Raw genomic sequence first — 18643 nt, 5'->3', positions numbered from 1 at the left:
GGCGGCGCAGCTGCGCCGCGAGGGGATCCACGTCTACCCCTACCTGGACGACTGGCTCATCCGCGCCAAGACGAGGGAGCTCGCCGTGGTCCACACGGCAAGGACCGTCCAACTCCTCACGGACCTGGGATTCTCCGTGAACTACGCCAAATCCCACCTGGTGCCCGCGCAAGTCGCACTGTTTCTGGGAGCGAGGCTCGACACAGTGTCCCTTCTGGCCTCCCCGTCGGAGGAGAGGACCAGGACCATCTTGGGCAAGGTGCAACGGATGTTGGTGGCCGACGCGGCCAAAGTGAGGTCCATCAAGTCCCTCCTCGGGATGATGTCTTCCTGCATCTACCTCATTCCCATGTGCAGGCTCCGGATGCGCCCGTTGCAAGAATTCCTGGATGCGCGCTGGATCCAGACGACGGGCAGCTTCGAGGAAAGGATCAAGCTCGACGAGAGTTTCCGACGAGCGATACGGTGGTGGGGCACCCGCGCGCATCTGACGGCGGGCATGGACTTCCAGACCCCAGCCCACCAGGAGACTGTGACCACGGATGCCTCCCTGGAAGGGTGGGGAGCGCACACCGAAAATCTGCACGCAAGGGGACTCTGGCTCCCGACGGAGAAGTCCCTACATATCAACGTCCTGGAGCTCCGTGCAGTGTTTTGGGCCCTCAGGTCCTTCCTTCCGTCCCTCAAGGGCAAGGTGGTGAGGATCTTCACCGACAACACCACCACCATGTTTTACATCAGGAAACAGGGCGGAACCAGGTCCCCAGCGCTGTCCAAGGAGGCGCAGGACCTGTGGCATTGGGCCGTCGCCCAAGGGATTTTTCTGGTGCCGTTTCATCTGGCAGGGATAAAAAACACCATTGCCGACTCACTCAGCAGGGAGCTGCGCTCGTGCCACGAGTGGGAACTACGGCAGGATCTGGTGGATCGCCTCTTCCGACGGTGGGGCACACCCCAGATCGACCTGTTCGCGACGGCGACGAACGCCAAGTGCCGGAGGTTCGCCAGCAGGTTTCCCCAGACGAGGAGCATGGGCGATGCTTTCTCGTTCCCCTGGGAGGGCCTGTTCCTCTACGCGTTCCCTCCCTTGCCTCTGCTAATCCGGCTCGTCAACCAGCTCAAGAGGTCACGGTGCAGGATGATCCTCGTCGCACCTGCGTGGCCGAGGCAGATATGGTTCCCGGACCTTCTGGACTTGTCAGCGTCCCCGCCGATCAAGCTGCCGGCGGACGCGGATCTACTCTCCAGGGAAGGAGGCGCCATCCTCCACCACGACCCGAAGTCGCTGAACTTGCAGGTCTGGCTCCTGCAGCACTAGAGTTTGGAGGATACGACATACCGGCCGATTGCAGAGAGGTTCTTGCAAAGGCCAGGGCGTCCTCGACTCTTAAATGCTATGGACACAAATGGAAGAGGTTCTCTGTCTGGTGCCACGCACAGAAGATTAACCCTCTACGGATTACGGCTCCCCAAGTACTGCCGTACCTGCTGACGCTGGCCAAAGCTGGTCTGGCACATGCGTCCATCAAGATTCATCTTGCTGCGATCTCCCGATACACCAGAACCACGGGCCGGACGTCCTTGTGGTCTCATCGTCTGGTGAAAGAGTTCATGAAGGGACTGTTCAGATCGTTCCCGCCGGTGAAGGCTCCGGCCCCGGCGTGGGAGCTCAACGTGGTGCTGACCAAGCTCATGGGACCTCCGTTCGAGCCTCTGCACTCGGCCCCGTTGAAGTTTCTATCGTGGAAAACAGCTTTTCTTGTGGCCATCACCTCCGCACGACGAGTGGGAGAGATCCAGGCCCTTTCCTGCAAGGCCCCGTACTTGACTTTCCACGACACGAGGGTAGTGCTCAGGACGCACCCCTCCTTCATGCCCAAGGTACCGTCGGACTTCCATCTCAACGAACCCTTGGTGTTACCTGTGTTCTTCCCGTCGCCTTCGTCGCCGGCTGAGAGGACTTTGCACTCGCTGGATGTAGCTAGAGCGCTGAAGTTCTACGTGGACCGCACGAAGGGTTTTCGGAAGACGTCACAACTCTTTGTGAACTTTGGACCTGTCAATCAGGGGAAGGCTCTCTCGAAGGCTTCCATCTCCAGATGGCTCTCCGGCTGTATCATGTGCTGTCACCGGTTGGCAAACCGACCGCTGCCTGGCCGTCCGAGAGCCCATTCCACCAGAGCGATCGCAGCTACCACGGCGTTCCTATCTGGTGTGCCCCTGCTGGACATATGCAGGGCTGCTACGTGGAGGTCGACGCACACCTTCACGAAATTCTACTGCGTCGACCGGGATTCCAGGGAGGAGTCCAGGGTCGGCCAAGCAGTGCTGCGCAACCTGTTCGCCTGAGGTGAGCCTGGTGAGGAGGTAAGATGCTTAATGTTGAGTTGATGTGATGCTTAATGTTGAGCCTTTGCCACCTCCCGTGGTTGTGCATGTGTGTACTGCTATGTATTCTTTATTCATGAGCATGTGAATCCATGCCAGACCCCATGCTGGAGAAGGAACAAGTTACTTACCTGTAACTGTTGTTCTCCAGCATGGGTCTGGCATGGATTCACATGCGAACCCTCCCGCCTACCCCTCTGCGGCTCTTCACTTGGTCATACTGCCACTTCACGTGCTTCCAAATCTGAAGATGGCTGCCAGAGGCGGTGCTTAGGTAGAGGGCAGTCATTGGCTGTGGTCAGTATGACGCAGAGACCAGTGATTGGTTATTACTACGAAAGACAGATCAGAAACGAAACTGATACTGGTTTTTTCTTTACCGAGGATTCCCAGCCTGACGACGGGGAATATTCATGAGCATGTGAATCCATGCCAGACCCATGCTGGAGAACAACAGTTACAGGTAAGTAACTTGTTCCTTTTCTTTAGCAAGGATTCCCAGCCTGACGACTGGCAATGTTCATGAGCATGTGAATCCATGCTGGACCCATGCTGGAGAACAGTTACAGGTAAGTAACTTGTTCCTTATTTCCAGACTGCCCAGCTGAGGGTGATAAGACAGTGGCTATCAGGGAAAGACAAACAATGGGCTCGTATGGACAGGACACTTGTTGGTGACTGTTAGGCAAGATTTGGTGCAGTACCCTTTGGGTACACTACAGCAACCTTGTCCTCCTGGCAATAGGAACCCAACCTTTGGTATAAGTCTGTACTACACAGGTGTGGCTGAGCAGACTGGCTTATCTCAAGAGTGATCAATGTGAGTAGTAGGGTGGTTACACAGATACAGTGAACAAGTGTTGGGGAGAATTCTCATAAATGACTAATTTCCCTTACCTACTGAGTCCTTCAGCAGCTTTGCTGGATTTCTAGGATTTATTTTTTCACCTGATAAGAGTGTGAGCCTTTTTTTCCCACTCTTAGATGTGTTTTGTCATGTGTGTTTCTACTTTTTGTGTGATCTTGGGCACTTGAGCCTCACCTACTCCAGGGCACCATATTTTTGTGTTACACAGCACCTTCAGTGCAGTGACACAGGGTTGTCTTCTAGACTTCCCGCGGATTCCATTTTCTGGGGCGGACTACAGTCCCCCAGAAAAGGTAAAGTTGCCATTAACTTTACTTTGGTCACTTTAAGCCACAGACCCAGTACACCCCATCTTACATGGTATATTGGAAAGGGTTAATTCTTATCCCTTTTTGTCTGTGCCTCTTGAAGCCTTGTTTCGCTCCCTTTACATCAAAACTTGGCTGGTGGCAGTGGTATCTACCCTAACTTTTCTACCACGATTATCTTATATAAACGAGGTATTGTTTAAGGCTGTTATATTAGCCTTGAACATAAACCCGCTTGACCAAATACATTTTATTTTGGCTCCGGCTGGGTTTATTCTCCATTTCTTTTTGGTAGTCTTTCTTGTGCTTTTCTCTGCGCACCAAACCGGGTATGATTCCTTTGATCGCTGTCTTTTCGTGGGCTTCTGCACAGAAGCCCTCCTTAAGGCGCCTGAAAGTCTAGGTAGGCAGGATGTGAGGGAGGGATCTTCGGACCCCTGCCATGGGTTCCCTTGGTAACCCAAGTCGCACTCTTGTCTGATTGGCTAAGGGGTCTTGCCTTGCCAGGCCAGCCACCCTGCTGTGTGATTGACAGCCAGGCTGTGTGAATGGGGGAAAACTGCATAAAAAGCAGGTCTCTGGGACTGGAAAGGCAGAGTCGTCACTGGAACGAAAGAACCAACGAGGAACTGGAAGAAGAGGACCCCTACAATGTCTGAACCGCCCGGTGAAGCCCTGCTGCAGGCCCGAATCTCCAGAATCCGACGACCGAGAAGAACCTCCAGGAAACTGCTTCCCTTGAGCTGGTGGGACCAACCAGTTCACCCAAACTGCAAGCCAGGACCCCTCCTCTGGTCGAATTCGCAGTACAGAGCTACAGTGGGCCGGATAGCCAGGAAGGTCGGACCCTGCTTGGGTTTTAAGGAGCGCACCTTTTATTCGTTGCTTTGCTCTACTGCTGGTTTCTTCCCTGGGTAACGCAGGACCCTCCAGTCTTCCTACTTCTGATCAGTCCGACAGTCGCTTCAGGAACCATTAGCCTGCAGGAACTACCAGGAACATCTGCCTCACCTACAGCTCCCTCTCCGTTTTAAGGCAGTGTGCAAATCCGGTTGTGCGTTTCGTTCAGCCGCGGTGAAAGTGTTTGAAATCTTTCTCCAATCCGAGGGGTTGGCCTTCTCTTCTCTTTGAAGTAACTTTTCTACCAACCAACCCCGTCCGGAAACCGTGCCACGAACTTTACTGCAAACTACCCTAAACTGTGTTATCTTGAGCAAAAGTCTTCTGAACCATTGATTTTGGCACTAAGCCTTTTCTATCTTTTTTTATCATTGTAGTCACTCTTGTTCGCTTGCCCTGAGTACTTACCTGTTGGTCTGGATCCATTTCTGTTAACTTGTCTTTCCCTCCCTTTTAAATTGCTAGAGTGTCATTTTGCTCCCACTTCATTTTGTGAGCTTAACTTGTCTGGAATTTAAGGGAAGTGGTGTGGTGTATTAAGAGTGATTTTTAAACTGCTTATAATAGTATAATTTCTGATGTTTGTTAATCTGCTTAGAATCACATGCTGTGCATAGGTCCGACATCCAGTGGTCACTGCGGAGTATTGCATTTTGTTTTTCGTAGTCGAAAAAGGGACGTAGACAAGGCGTGTCTGTAACACTATCCCTATAGTGACATGCGTTGTACCCATAATCCCTCACGCGTCGAGGTCCCTCAGATTGTTTTTTTCCGCCCAGCTTCTGGTCGCCTTACGCGGAGCTCTTAGAGAGACATTGCAAATACTTAATATCGGACCTTGGTCCTTAATTATACTTATTATATTGTTAATGATCCCTCCCCTCGACGTTAGCTGTGAAGCTGTTTCTCTGCCGAGCAAGTTTTCTACGGAGGGGAAGAGACGGAGGAGATCCTTCGGCGCTGCCGAACACGTGGCCTGGCCTCGCCGGCCAACATACAGTAGGGAGAGTGGGGGTTCGAACTTTTATCTTCTCTTCGTGAATGTCTTTCTTTCTCCCCTATCTTTCCCTTGGGGTTGTTATCACCAGTTATTATTGCCTCAGCTATGGAGAGGACACCTTTTAAGTTGTGCCCACGCTGTAGGGGCAAATACACTTGGAAGGACAAACACAAGCTCTAATCGTTGCTTGCCCCTCGATCATAAGGAGGACAGCTGTGCGGCCTGTAAGCTCTTGAAACCAAGAACTCTTAAAGAACGCAAAGTTAAGAGGTGGGCGGACTACGCTATGTCGAAGTCAGTTTCCTCACCCGGCGCCGCTGTTACAGAAAGTGACGAGGAGGGTGATAACTCGACGTCCTTTACGGAAGTCATTAACCCCCAGAAGTGGCGCTCGCGCTCCTCGACGTCCGTCCCCGGCCCCGACGGGCTCGGCTCACGCCCTGCTCATGGGGATGAACACCCCGGCGACAGGGACGCACACAGACCCCATAGGCCTAAGCACACAACCCACGGCTCTTCTTCGTCGAAGACGAAGGATCCATCAGCGCCGAAGGGGACGCAGGGCACTCCGGCGTCTACCTCAGACCGTAAGGGTCTCAAGCCCCACCCGCAAACGCAGTCGCGACCAGCGATTGGGCTTTCATCAAACACGGGCGCTACCCCAAAATCATCCGACGTAACGCTCCATAGAGCGGCCGTCGAGGAACAACGTGTAACGCAGGCAACGTCGACACCAGAGTCCTCTACTGACAAACTCGTTGTCGAGAGCCTGGCGAGAATTGTTTCCGAAGACACACGTAAGCGGACGACGAAACAAACGTCGAATACCGCACAAAAAGCTATAGAAACGCCGAAAAAGCATAAGAGTAGCCAGGAACTGCCCCTTTCATCTAAGGGCACTTCGGAAGTACCGGAGGGCTTTTCAGATGGCGACGGAAACCTTTCCTCGACGTTGTGGGAGCGTTCTAAGCGTTTTGAAGGTGAAAACACTGATTTCCCCCCTCTAGACTATTCAGGGGTCCCCCATGAGACCCTTGAAAGACTCCATTCTTGTATGGAGAAAATGGAAAGCTTTTTGGGAAACCAAAACCCACCCACACCCAAAAGACTAAGAGAATGGCCCCAGGATGACCCTAGGGTCAAAATTCCTAGGCTGTTTCCCCCTTCTACAGACGTATATGACCTCACGGAAGAGGAGCAATACCTCCAGGAAGATGAGTGTTTGGGTGAAGAGGAAGAACATGAGGAAGAGGGGTTTGAAGAAGATCCTTACACTAGTGCAGGAGCTTTCGAAGAAGATACAGCTACCTCGCAGCCTTGGCAATCCCCATCAGTGCACTCAGACCCTGATGTCTTTCACCCTTCTCCTCCCAAGGATTCACCTATTGGAAACACCTCTCCCATAGATGACCAACCTTCACTTAATGCACTATTGCGCAAGGCAGCAGCGCATTTTGAAATAGACACAGGGGAGACTCTTCCTGACATAGACTTTGTAGAGAAAGTTATTAAAGAAAAAGCCCCTGTCAGTCAGTCTATTCCGCTCCTGGCTTCTATAAAGAGAAGAATAACTCCTTCCCTTTCCAATCCTGCCTTAGTCAGAGGGGTCAACCCTCGGATAGAAAAGCTCTTCAGCCCTTCGCCCTCTGACCCGTTGTACATCAGAGGCCATTCTATTCCGGACTCCCTCGTAGTTACTAATACAAGGGAAAGAGCAGGAGTACCACTATCCACTAGTGAGGCACCACCTGACAAAGAGGGCAAAAAGCTCTATGCACTTGGGAAGAGAATCACGACGTCCGCCGCCTTTTCAACTAGGATTGCAAATAACAATTCCCTACTAGCTAGCTACGCAGATGCACAGTGGAGAAAGCTGCGCAGCGAAGCAGAGGACGCACCAGAACCCCTGCGTTCATGCCTGTTAGCTACAATCTCAGAGGGAACTCTTGTAAACCAGGGCATCGTAAAGAACTCCTTAGATGCCGCAGAGACGGCTGGCCGTTCCCTGGTTCAGGGAACACTTCTCAAACCCCATGCCTGGCTGCGCAATTCGGGATTTAAGCCGGAAACCCAGGCTTCCCTGATAAATAAGCCCATGCTTCTCCAATACCCAAAAGACTGTAGACCTTTTGTTCCAACTGGGCTTCTCCATCAACGAAAAGAAGTCCAGCTTAGACCCCAGCCAAATCAAACAATTCCTAGGGGCTCTAATTCGAACAAAGGAAGGCCTCGTCTTCAACTCCAACGAGAGGGTCCAAAACATGCTGTTTCAGATCCCCCATTATGTGGCAGGTCGAGAGGTGACGGTACGCAAAGCAATGCGCTTGCTAGGAATGATGGCGTCATGTATTTATTTGGTACCTCACGCGCGCCTGCGCCCAATGCAAGAGTGGCTCAACAGCCAGTGGTGTCAGGCCAGCGGACAATGGGACGATCTATTGGCGGTCTCGCAGGCCTTGGTTCTCTCGCTACGGTGGTGGACAAAAGAAAACCTGTTATTAGGGAAAACTTTTGCCACACCCGCAGTGGAAGCCACTCTAACCACAGACTCATCCCTTACAGGATGGGTGGCTCACCTATCCCATCACACTGCTCACGGAGCGTGGACTCCGAGCTTAGCATCCAAGCCTATAAACCTGCTGGAACTACTAGCAGTGTTCAAAGCACTGAAAGCCTTTCAGGAACACCTACAAGGAAAAACAGTGATGGTCCTCACAGACAGCACCACAGCCATGTACTACCTCAACAAGCAAGGGGGCACTCACTCTCCAGGACTGTCCAAGCTGTCCCAGAACATCTGGAAGTGGGCTCTCAAACACAACATGTTCCTACTATCACAACATGTACCAGGGGAACTCAATCTGCTAGCAGACGAACTCAGCAGAGACTTCCCCCTGCCCTTAGAGTACGAATGGCGGTTACAAGAAGACATCGTCTTCGACGTCTTCACACAGTGGGGTTTCCCAGAAATAGACCTGTTCGCAACTCTGGAAAACTCTCATTGCCAAGATTACGCCTCCAGGTACCCCCAGAACCAGTCCAAGGGGAACGGTCTATCGATTCCATGGTCAGGGAAATTTGTTTACGCTTTTCCCCCGACTCCCCTTCTCAACAAGATAGTGCACAAGATGCACCAGGAACAAGTTACCATGATACTGGTGGCCCCTATGTGGGCCCGACAGCCATGGTTCGCTCACTTGTTGAGGATGTCTCCATCTCCTCCAGTGAAACTGCCCTGCCCGTACAACATGCTGTCACAAGACAGGGGCAGGACACTGCACCCATGCCCTCAGACCATGAACTTAGCAGCCTGGCTCCTGAGGTCATAGAATTTGGACATTTACAACTTCCACAGAGGTGCATGGACATCCTCAGAGAGGCCAGAAAGCCTTACACTTGTCACTGCTATTCTAGCAAATGGAAAAGATTTGTCATCTGGTGTAGAGGGAAGAGTATCAACCCCGTTGACTGCTCTCCCACACAAATTATTCTGTACCTGACCCATTTACTGGACTCGGGTCTAGTATTCAATTCTATTAAAGTACACCTGGCAGCGCTTTCTGCTTACACCACTTCACAACTCAAAGTATCGTGGTGGAAGATCCCAGTAATCAAAGCCTTCATGGAAGGGGTAAAGAGAATACACCCTCCAATAGCAAACCCAGCTCCCGGCTGGGATCTAAATGTGGTACTCACCAGGCTCATGGGGGTCACCCTTTGAACCCATGCACAAGGCAACTCTTAAAGATCTCACTCTTAAGACTGCTTTCCTAATAGCTATTACCTCCATTAGGAGAGTAAGTGAACTACAGGCCCTTTCGGTTTTAGACCCCTTTGTAACAGTTCACAAGGATAAAGTGGTTCTACGCACACACCCAAGGTTCGCACCGAAATTCATCTCCAAATTCCATGTCAACCAGTCTATAGAACTACCAACGTTCTTTCAAAATCCTTCAAATCTAGGAGAAAAAAGCCTGCATACACTTGATGTGCGCAGAGCTGTCATGTTTTACATGGAAAGAACTAGTCCACTGAGAAAGACTAATCAGTTCTTCGTCTCGGTGGCAGCAGGAAGAGAAGGAGATGCAGTTTCAAAATCCACTATATCTAGATGGATTGTACAATGCATCACTCTCTGTTACACTCTTGCTAAGAGAGAACTACCCTTCAAGCCAAGAGCACACTCTACTCGAGGCACTGGGGCATCCATAGCATTCATTGCAAATGTTCCCCTTGAGTCCATCTGCAAAGCAGCAACCTGGAGTTCTGTACACACCTTTACAAAACACTACTGTCTAGATGCCCACTCTAGATCTGATTCCCAGGTGGGACAGGCAGTATTAAGACATCTTTTCTCTACTGTTCCTTCTCACAACCCACCTCCAACTCCGGGTACTGCTCCCTAGTCTATGCACAGCATGTGATTCTAAGCAGATTAACAAACATCAGAAGACAATGCATTACTTACCGTAAAAGCATTTCTGATGGTTGTATCTGCTTAGATTCACATGCGCCCACCCTTCCTCCCCGCTCGGATGGAAGGAACATAGACATCAATTTCTATATCTCTCTTTTCTGTACTCACTCACGTCTAGAAGGCTCCCTCAGGGCAGAAAAATACAAACAGAGGGACCTCGACACGTGAGGGATTATGGGTACAACACACGTCACTATAGGGATAGTGTTACAGACACGCCTTGTCGACGTCCCCTTTTCGACTACGAAAAACAAAATGCAATACCCCGCAGTGACCACTGGATGTCGGACCTATGCACAGCATGTGAATCTAAGCAGATACAACCATCAGAAATGCTTTTACGGTAAGTAATGCATTGTCATACAACTGAAGAGTGAAATAAATGTATATTCTTTTACTTGAAACCTTGAGTAGGTGTTTGCCTGAATCATAGTAATTGCTGTCCTTTGTGTAACTATTTGATACTGCTCATTTACTCTTGAGATAAGACTGGCTGCTCCGCTACTGCTACCACTTTACCTATGTAGTACAGGCTTGTACCAAAGGTGAAATTGTACAGTCACTTGTAGTCTTAATTGTGTGTGCTGTTCCCAAGGGGTACTGCATATAATTCTGCCTAACAAGTATACCAATAAACACATACACTCAAAGTTTCTTGATTAAACAATTTAAGTCAGTTGGAAAAACCTTCTTCAGAAGAGCAATATATAAGCAACACACATACACACTCCATAATACACACTCTTAGTTTCTCTAAATCGGCAAATACCCATTGGGGATGGCAGACACACTTCCTATACCCTCAGGTGACTTAAATAGCTAGGATACTGTTGACATTAATATATATCACTGTTGCATTTAGAGCAATACTGAGATGACGGTCAAAGAAAAGGGTTTATAGAATAAGACAAGAGATTATACAATTCTGAAGCAGGCAAGTACTTTTGAACCCCCAATGCAAAGTAAGTTAACCCCTTCCTGGAAGGAAATGTGAAGGACAACGTCGGAGGGAAGAGAAGTCATTCAGGGAGCCAGGCCAGCCAATGTCAATTGGGCAAAAGTCTGGGTGAGCTGAAGCCCTTCTTGCAGGTAAGTAACTGTCTGGCACAATGTTTTAGAAGTCGTTGTGGAAAAAGTAGATTCAATGTAGGGCCACAAGTTGGGAGGCTTGTAAAGAGTAGAAGATGCAAGCAACTCTACAGAAGCAACCAAGACAAGTCTCAACTGAGATCATGTAAGGCTACAACATAAAGAGTTTAGTCCTCTCAAACTTTACAGTACCTTTTGGTTAGAAGAAATGGTTCTAGCTGGCTTCTGTTCCTGTGCAGCTCTGAAGATCCTTTTGTTCCTGACCCTCAGTCATGGGAACAAGAGGGAGGAATTCTGGGGACTCCAGCACTACAATTCATCGGTCAGCAGCAGCAAAGGACAAACTTCAATTCAGCTACACTTTGCGGTTTCAGCTCCTCACGTCTCAGCAAATAGCACCACTGCGGTCTCTCAGATACCACTCTGCACTTTCCTCGCATCTGAGGTCCAGCACTCAGTTGAGGTGGCTCAGGATTGGTCAGTCTTTGTTGGGGAGAATTCTCAAAAATGTGCTAATTCCCTCCACCTTAGAGACCCCCAGGAATTTTGCTGGATTTTGAGGACTTGTTTTTTTTTTAACCGGGAGAGTGACGCACCCTTTTTCCCCCACTCTTGTATTTTTGTGTGAATTTTACCTCTGTTTATTTTATTATGGAGTCTAGCAAACTCCATAGGCGTCATCATTTACAATTGTCCCACAGCTCCTTCAGTGCAGTGGAACAGGGAAGTCTTTTAGATTTCCAAAGGTTTAAATACCTTCTCTGGGATAAACTGTTTCACAGAACAGTAGAGTGAAATTGACTCCACTTAGCATTGTACTTGCTAGACCCAGCACTCTATCTTACAATAGAGTGCTGGAGGGGTTACTTGTATCCCCTGTGTCTAAATGCTCATGTAACATTTTTGTTACCCTTTCCTCAATTAACTGGCTGGTGGCAGTGGTTTCGTTTTGAACTACCAAGGTTTGCATTACCGCATTACCGCAACCGTTCGCAGACCCGGCGTCCAGCCATCTTTGTTAAAATGGTGCCCGGTCTTTTTTCGCCAGGTCCTTCTACAGTTTTTCTCTGCGTGCCAAACCAGGTGTGGTCTTTGTTCATTCGCCTTTGGCGGGCTTCAGAAGTGAAACCTGCCTCTGGCTCCAGTGTGCCTGGGGTAGGCAGGAAGTGAGGGAAGTGCTTGAAACTCCCTGTGCTTAGACTCCCAGGAGACCAAAATGCACTCTGGTGATTGGCTGACTGTCCGGCAAGGACAGCCACCCTGCTGGGTGAGTGGCAGCTAGGCTGGAATGAATGGGAGAGAACTGAATAAAAGGCGAGTCTCTTGGCTTGGAAGGCAGTCGACCACTGGATGAATGAACCAAAGAAGAGCTTGAAGAGGATGGCTGCTGCAACTCCTGGACTGTTGCTTGCCCGGTGAAGCCCTGCTGCAGGTCTGAATCGCCAGGTTCGTATCGACGGAGAAGCCCTGCAAGGACGACTTCTCCCTTTTGAGTTGGTGGAACCAATAAACTCCCAAGTAAGCCACCTGGACACCCATCTCAGAGCTGGTTGAATTTCGTCAGAGTTGCTGCAGGAAACCGTAGAGTTTGGAAGATCCTACGGACTACCACGAAGCAGGACTGACCAAGCCTGACCCCCCCCCCCTCCCCCTCAGTTGAGTGCGGGACCTCAGATATGAGGAAAGTCCACCTCGACAGCCAGTAACCGTGCTTATTTCCATTTGCCTTACAGCAAGGAGCCGAAATGCAAAACAGCCACTGCAAGTAAAGTTTGCCAGTTGCCAGCTTGGACGGTGTCAGTGCATGAGTCCCCCGACCTCCTCCCTCTTGTCCCCGTGACTGAGGCCCAGGAACAGTGAGATCTGCAGAGCTGCACAGGAACATAAGTCTTCAGCTGCATCTTTTTCTTCTTTACTAAGGCACTGTAAAACTAGCCTAAGAGAACTTCTTACTGTGGAAGTGATTGTATCTTTTGCAACTCACAAGTCTAATCAGCTTGTGGCCCTACATTTGGTTCTAATTTTTTTCAAAGACTCCTAAGAACTTGTGCAAATACTTTTCCATTTACTTACCTGAAGGGCTGCATCCTATACAAAGACTTTGGCTTAGCCTATTGAATTGAATGACTCTTCTAAGTGCTTTCTGAAAGTATTTGCTCTGCTTAGGAATATTTAATTCTTGTGTTCTAGTAACCTTTGCCGTTTACTTACTTTTTAAGAACATTCTGAATGCCAACAGTAAGATATTAATTTCCCCAGGACCCTTTTATTAAAGTCACCTGTGGGTGTAGGTTGTCTGTCGGCCATCCCAAAAGGGTCTTGTCTGATTCAGAAACTCGGTGTACAGTATTGAAGTATGTTTGTGTTACTATTTTATTGCTCCCTTCTGAAGAAGGCTTTATAACTGACTGATAAATACATGATTAATTGTTTATGGCAGAAACCTTGAGTGTAAGAGTTTATTTGAATACACGTAACTGTGAATTGTTGTGCAACTCCACTACAGCTCACGTTTCCCCTCTTGACATAAGCCTGCTGCTCCACACACTACCAAAACTGTGTAGTACAAGCTTATACCAAAGATTGGGTTGCCTATACCTGTAGTCCTAGTTGTTTGTAGTGTTCCCACAGGGTACTGCATTCAAACTGCGTAACAGTCCTGCTTGCTGGGAGTCCAGAGGATTTTCCACAAGCTTGGTATCGACTTAAGTGATGCACTCCGTTTGGTGTTCCTCTCCCTGGCACGTTGGTTCCAATAGCAGCAGCAGTGGAAGTACAGCCAGCTCCGAGAGCATGTCCAAACCAGTTCACTTTGGAGTTGATTGGTTACACCAACTCAAGGTAAGTCGTCGTCCTGGCCGGCCTTCTCTAGTCGAGGCGAATGCGGAGCTTCAGCACAGCAGCAGGACTTCACCGGACAAACCCAACGGTCCAGGAGTTGCAGCAGGCGTCTCTTCCAAGTTCTTCTTCAGATTCCTTCGTCCAGTGGTTGACTCTGCCTTCCAAGCCAAAAAGCCTCGCTTTTTATGCAGGTTTCTCCCATTCAGCTGTCAAACACACATCAGGTTGGCTGTGCTTGCCGGACAGCCAGCCGGCCAATCATCAATGGGTGCATTCCTGTAATCATGAGGATTAAGCACAGGGAGTTTTGGGCATCTGCTTCACTTCCTGCCCCTGCCAAACACAAAACTAACAAAGGCACTAAACCTGGTTTGGCGCGCAGAGTTAATCTCAAAAAGGACCTTTTTGGCAAGAAATGGCGAAAAAAGAAGACCGGGCCATTTTGACAAAATGGGCACCCATGGGTGCCTGTCTTCAGCTGCGAATGCAGCCCACAGTAAAAACACACAATGGTAGTAAAAAGTAAACCACTGCCACCAGCCATTAACTGTAGAAAGGGTAACATTAAAATGTTACATGAGAAACTAAACAAAGGGGATACTAAGTAACCCCTCCAGCACCCTATGGTGAGACAGTGTGTGCGGGGTCTAGAAAGTTACAACATGTATGTAAAGTCAATTTCACTTCACTGCTCTTGGAAATAGTTTATCCAAGAGAATGTATTTAAACCTTGAGAAATCTAAGACTTCCCTGTGCCACTGCAATGACGGTGCTGTGTGACACAATGTAAAGATGATGCCTCTCGAGTTTCATACTCCAAAAACCAAAAAGAAACAGAGTTCCAATCACATAAAAATACATGAGTGGTAAAAAGCGTCTCTCTCGCCAGGTTGAAAATCAAAAGTCCTAGACTCCGCCAAAAGTGCTGGGGTCTCTAAGGTAGAGAGGAATTAGCACATTTCTGAGAATTCTCCCTAGCAGTGCCCCTTTGGCTTGCTAAACCAGATAGACCAGCAGCTCCTTTGGGGAAGGTTTGGGATACCTTAATAAGCCGAGGGGGAATCTCATCTGTGCTGCACCTGTTCACAGCATTTTTTGGCGACACACAGTTCACCCTGAGAGGGGAAGGGACTGCCTACAGGCGGCGGAGGGAGGCTGGGTATCTTAGACTCAGGGACTTAATGCACAGGCAAGAGATTAAATCCTTTGAGCAGTGCAAACAATGCATTAATTAAAGGAGGGGGGCAGATTTCGATATTACCAGCTGCGCCACTGGGTTTGGCATCCATCCAACAAAAGAGTTGCTAACTGACGGCTCACCACCTTTGAGAGATATATCACAACTCCACTCAGGGAACACCCACTTGATCTCGGCACTGTATAAAATTATCTGAGCCTGAGGAATGGTACCTGGCCCTACATGGGGACATGGAAGCACACACTGAGTTGGCCAATAGCCCTAGAAGAGGGGTCATTTCTTTGGGGCAACAGTCCCAAGATAACAGTCGATTCAACTGAGGGAAGCGTGGTAGAAGGTGCTTCTGCAGTGGCACTACATCCCAATAAGACTCAAGATAATGTATCCGGATGTATCAGCAGTCTGTTGGAGAGGGTCTGCAAGCAGCGCCGGGACTGATCCCACATTTGGTGTTACTGTCCGGTGCAGCAACCCTTCTGGCAATGGGTGTAAATTTAGGAAATGCTGAATACTAACCTGGTCCTGCGGGTGTAAACCTGCACGCAGGGCCTCTCTGAGGGAAACAACACTGCAAGGCAAGTCACAATTTAAAGCATGCATGGTCCTTGCGTTAGCGGCAAAACTAGTAGCGTCTAGAAAATGGAAATGCAAGGAGGCCCCCACGGTCCACGAGTGGCTATCCAAGTTCTGGCACAGCCTTGCAATGGAAAGGGTAACCTATAACATCCAAGGGGACTACCTGACCTTTCGGGAAGACTGGGGCATGGTACTAACGTATCTCAACGATGAGTACCACTATCTGTTGTGCCCGCATAATCTGAGGATGTTGGACATGGTATGACTATCCTATTGTGGAATGTGGTGCTACCATTTGGATGTCTGCTGAGTGGGGGATGGGAGATATGTGGGTTACACGGGGGGAATTGAGGAGGGATTCTGTTTCATGTTGGGGGGGAAAAATGCAAATAAACCTATTGCAAAAATGATGCTGTGGGCCGATGGTGGTTAGTAAAAAAATGTAAAGGTTGGATAAGTATTTTCCCAGAATCTTGTAAGTACTGCACTCTATCCTATTCACTAGGAGAGCCCTCGGAAAGGACTTTTACCCAAGGTTCGACTACCATAGACCAGGCCAAAGTGGGGAAGCTGGGGACAAGGACCTTTATGCCCAATAATATCTTATGGAGGACAGGGGGAAGAGAGAGACAGGTATGTTAACTTAACTCCCCACCCCCCCCCCCCCGACTCGGATTCTTCCAAATGACACTGTATGTCAACCTAAGATACAGAATCAATTAGAACATGCTATTTTTATTGTTCTTTTTGACTGATTTGCCCTTTCTGACACTTATTCATCACCTTCCCAAATTACCCACTTTTGGCAAATAGCTCATGCACCTGCTGCTCTGTTTCCTCCTCCTTCTGCTGCAGTGCTAATGAGAAATGTAAAAATGCAGTCATGGGATGATGTGTCTAGCTCCATGTATACTGACCCAGGCATCCTGTCTGGGCCCTGCAGTGCCAGGTGGTCTGCTGTTGTTCTTGATGTCTGATAGTTTGCTCTCAACTGGCGCTGAAGAAAATGTATCTATTTTTTATTATTGCTTAATAGCTCAAACCTAGCTTAGGAAATGCTGAATACTAACCTGGTCCTGCGGGTGTAAACATGCACGCTTTACAACGGGAGGGTGGCATCATTGGGACGGGCATTCCAAACAGTAGCCCAGTACTGTTGGTGTAGAGTGAGAGGGATTTTTATTTGTCTGGCATGTATTGTTGGAGTCAAGTTTTTAGTGTTTTGCAGAACTGGAGGATAATGGGGGCATTTCGAGCCTCTGTTGGGATTGAGCTCCAGGTGGTCTGGGCTGGAGAAGGACCACTTCCAAGTCTTCGCTTGATAGGTTAGCTTAGACTTAAAGCTTTTGATAGTTTTGCTATGTGAGGTGCGATAGCTTCCAGAGGTGTAAGGTTTAGCGGCCAAATATGTTGGTGTTGCTTTGTAGGTGATCAAGGCAGTTTTTAATAACCTTGTGGGGGAGGGTTATCGTTTGAAGTTTGTGCAGTGTTGGAGAGATTGGATTTGCAGGCACTTGTAATGAGGCGTGTTGCCTTGTGATCAGACAGTTGTGCAGCTGGAAGCCCAGTAAGGATGGCATTTCCCTATCGATTGAGGGCTTGGACTACCGTATGCAAGACATGTAGTTGGTTCAAAGAGATGATTTTACTGTGTGTGGAGATATGTAAAATAATTTTTCTTAAAGGGCACCCAGTCTTTTGGTTCGCCCCAGTACAGACTGGGAATTAATCATACATACGCATTCGCTGTCTGCCGGGCAGAAAATCAATGGGACTGACGTTACAAAAAGTGTAAGATCTTTATTAGAAAAGTGCAAATACACATGTATTAAACATTTATTTACATTCAATCCATATCAAATACAAAAATCCATTCGATAGTTCCTAACACATTTTTTTAGAATTGCAATTTTCTACAACAAAGTAATTTCTTTGGTGCAATTCTCACAGCTACATCGTCATTTCCATAGAATTTCAGTCCTACAGAGAGAAAATGTGTCCTGATACAAGGGTTAGTATGGAGATATCTAGCTACATGGTTTGTCTTTTTGGCTATGTACTTGCAGAAGGAAAGGCTACTTTAATCAATGAAGCAGACTGATTTGGCACCAAGGGGTGAATCCTTTCACGCACAAGTCCAGCCGTTGTTGCTGGAGGAGGAGTTTGGTGGCAGGTCTGATGAGGATGAGTTTGGTCTTGGTGCTGTTCAGTTTGAGGTATGCGTTCGACATCCATGTTTGGAAGGTATCCAGGCATTTCTGGAGTCGAGTGATGTTCTGCGGACAACTGACCTTAAGGCACAGCAGAATGTCATCCATTGGCATACTGATGGATGGCTATGTTGGGGTTGATGAAGATTTCCCTACCATGCCATGTATAAATTGAAGCTGACTACGGGGATGATGGAACCTTGACAGATCTAATGTGATTGTCAGTTGGATCTGAATAAGCTCATCAATGCAGCTTGGTTTCCTCTATATAGGTAGGACGATGAACCATTTTAGGACCGTTTAACAGTCCATCCTGTCTGTGATGATGGAGAGGAGTACTAAGTGGGAAACTGTGTCAAATGCAGCTGAGAGGCCCAAGAGGACAATGAAGCACTAGTCCACTGTGGTGTTGGTTTGCAGCGCTTCGTTCACCATTTAGATTGTTGCTGTCTTAGAGCTACCATTGGAGGGGTGGTGGGGGCTGAACTGGTTATCGCAACTACTTCCTCAATGAGCTTCCTAATGAACATGAGGCTTTCGAGGAGTCTGTAGTTAGCTATGTCCTCTGTGTCAAGCAAGGTTTTTTGAGGCAGGGTCTAAGACCTCTCCAACATTTCTGTGAATGCACCTTTGCTGAGAGTTATTCACAATACAGAGGTGGTGTTTTGAGTGCTCGGCCAGTAACTTGCTTAATGAGGGAGGCTATGAGAAATGTGTCTGTGCAAGTAGGTTTGAGGCATGTGAGTGCCTCCGAGAGATTCTTAGGTGAGATGAGAAAGAAGTCAGTC

General features: G+C 48.6%; 1 protein-coding gene across 1 annotated transcript in view; it reads left to right on the top strand.

Annotated features, from left to right (window-relative positions):
• WAPL (WAPL cohesin release factor) overlaps positions 1 to 18643 on the top strand; it is a 1736851-nt gene that overhangs the window by 1004417 nt on the left and 713791 nt on the right. The window lies entirely within an intron of this gene.

Source organism: Ambystoma mexicanum, chromosome 8, assembly GCF_040938575.1.
Source record: "Ambystoma mexicanum isolate Mex_15411 chromosome 8, UKY_AmexF1_1, whole genome shotgun sequence".
Lineage (NCBI taxonomy): Eukaryota > Metazoa > Chordata > Amphibia > Caudata > Ambystomatidae > Ambystoma > Ambystoma mexicanum.
Note: the sequence above shows the minus strand (reverse complement) of the source record. Positions and strands in the feature narration are given on the sequence as shown.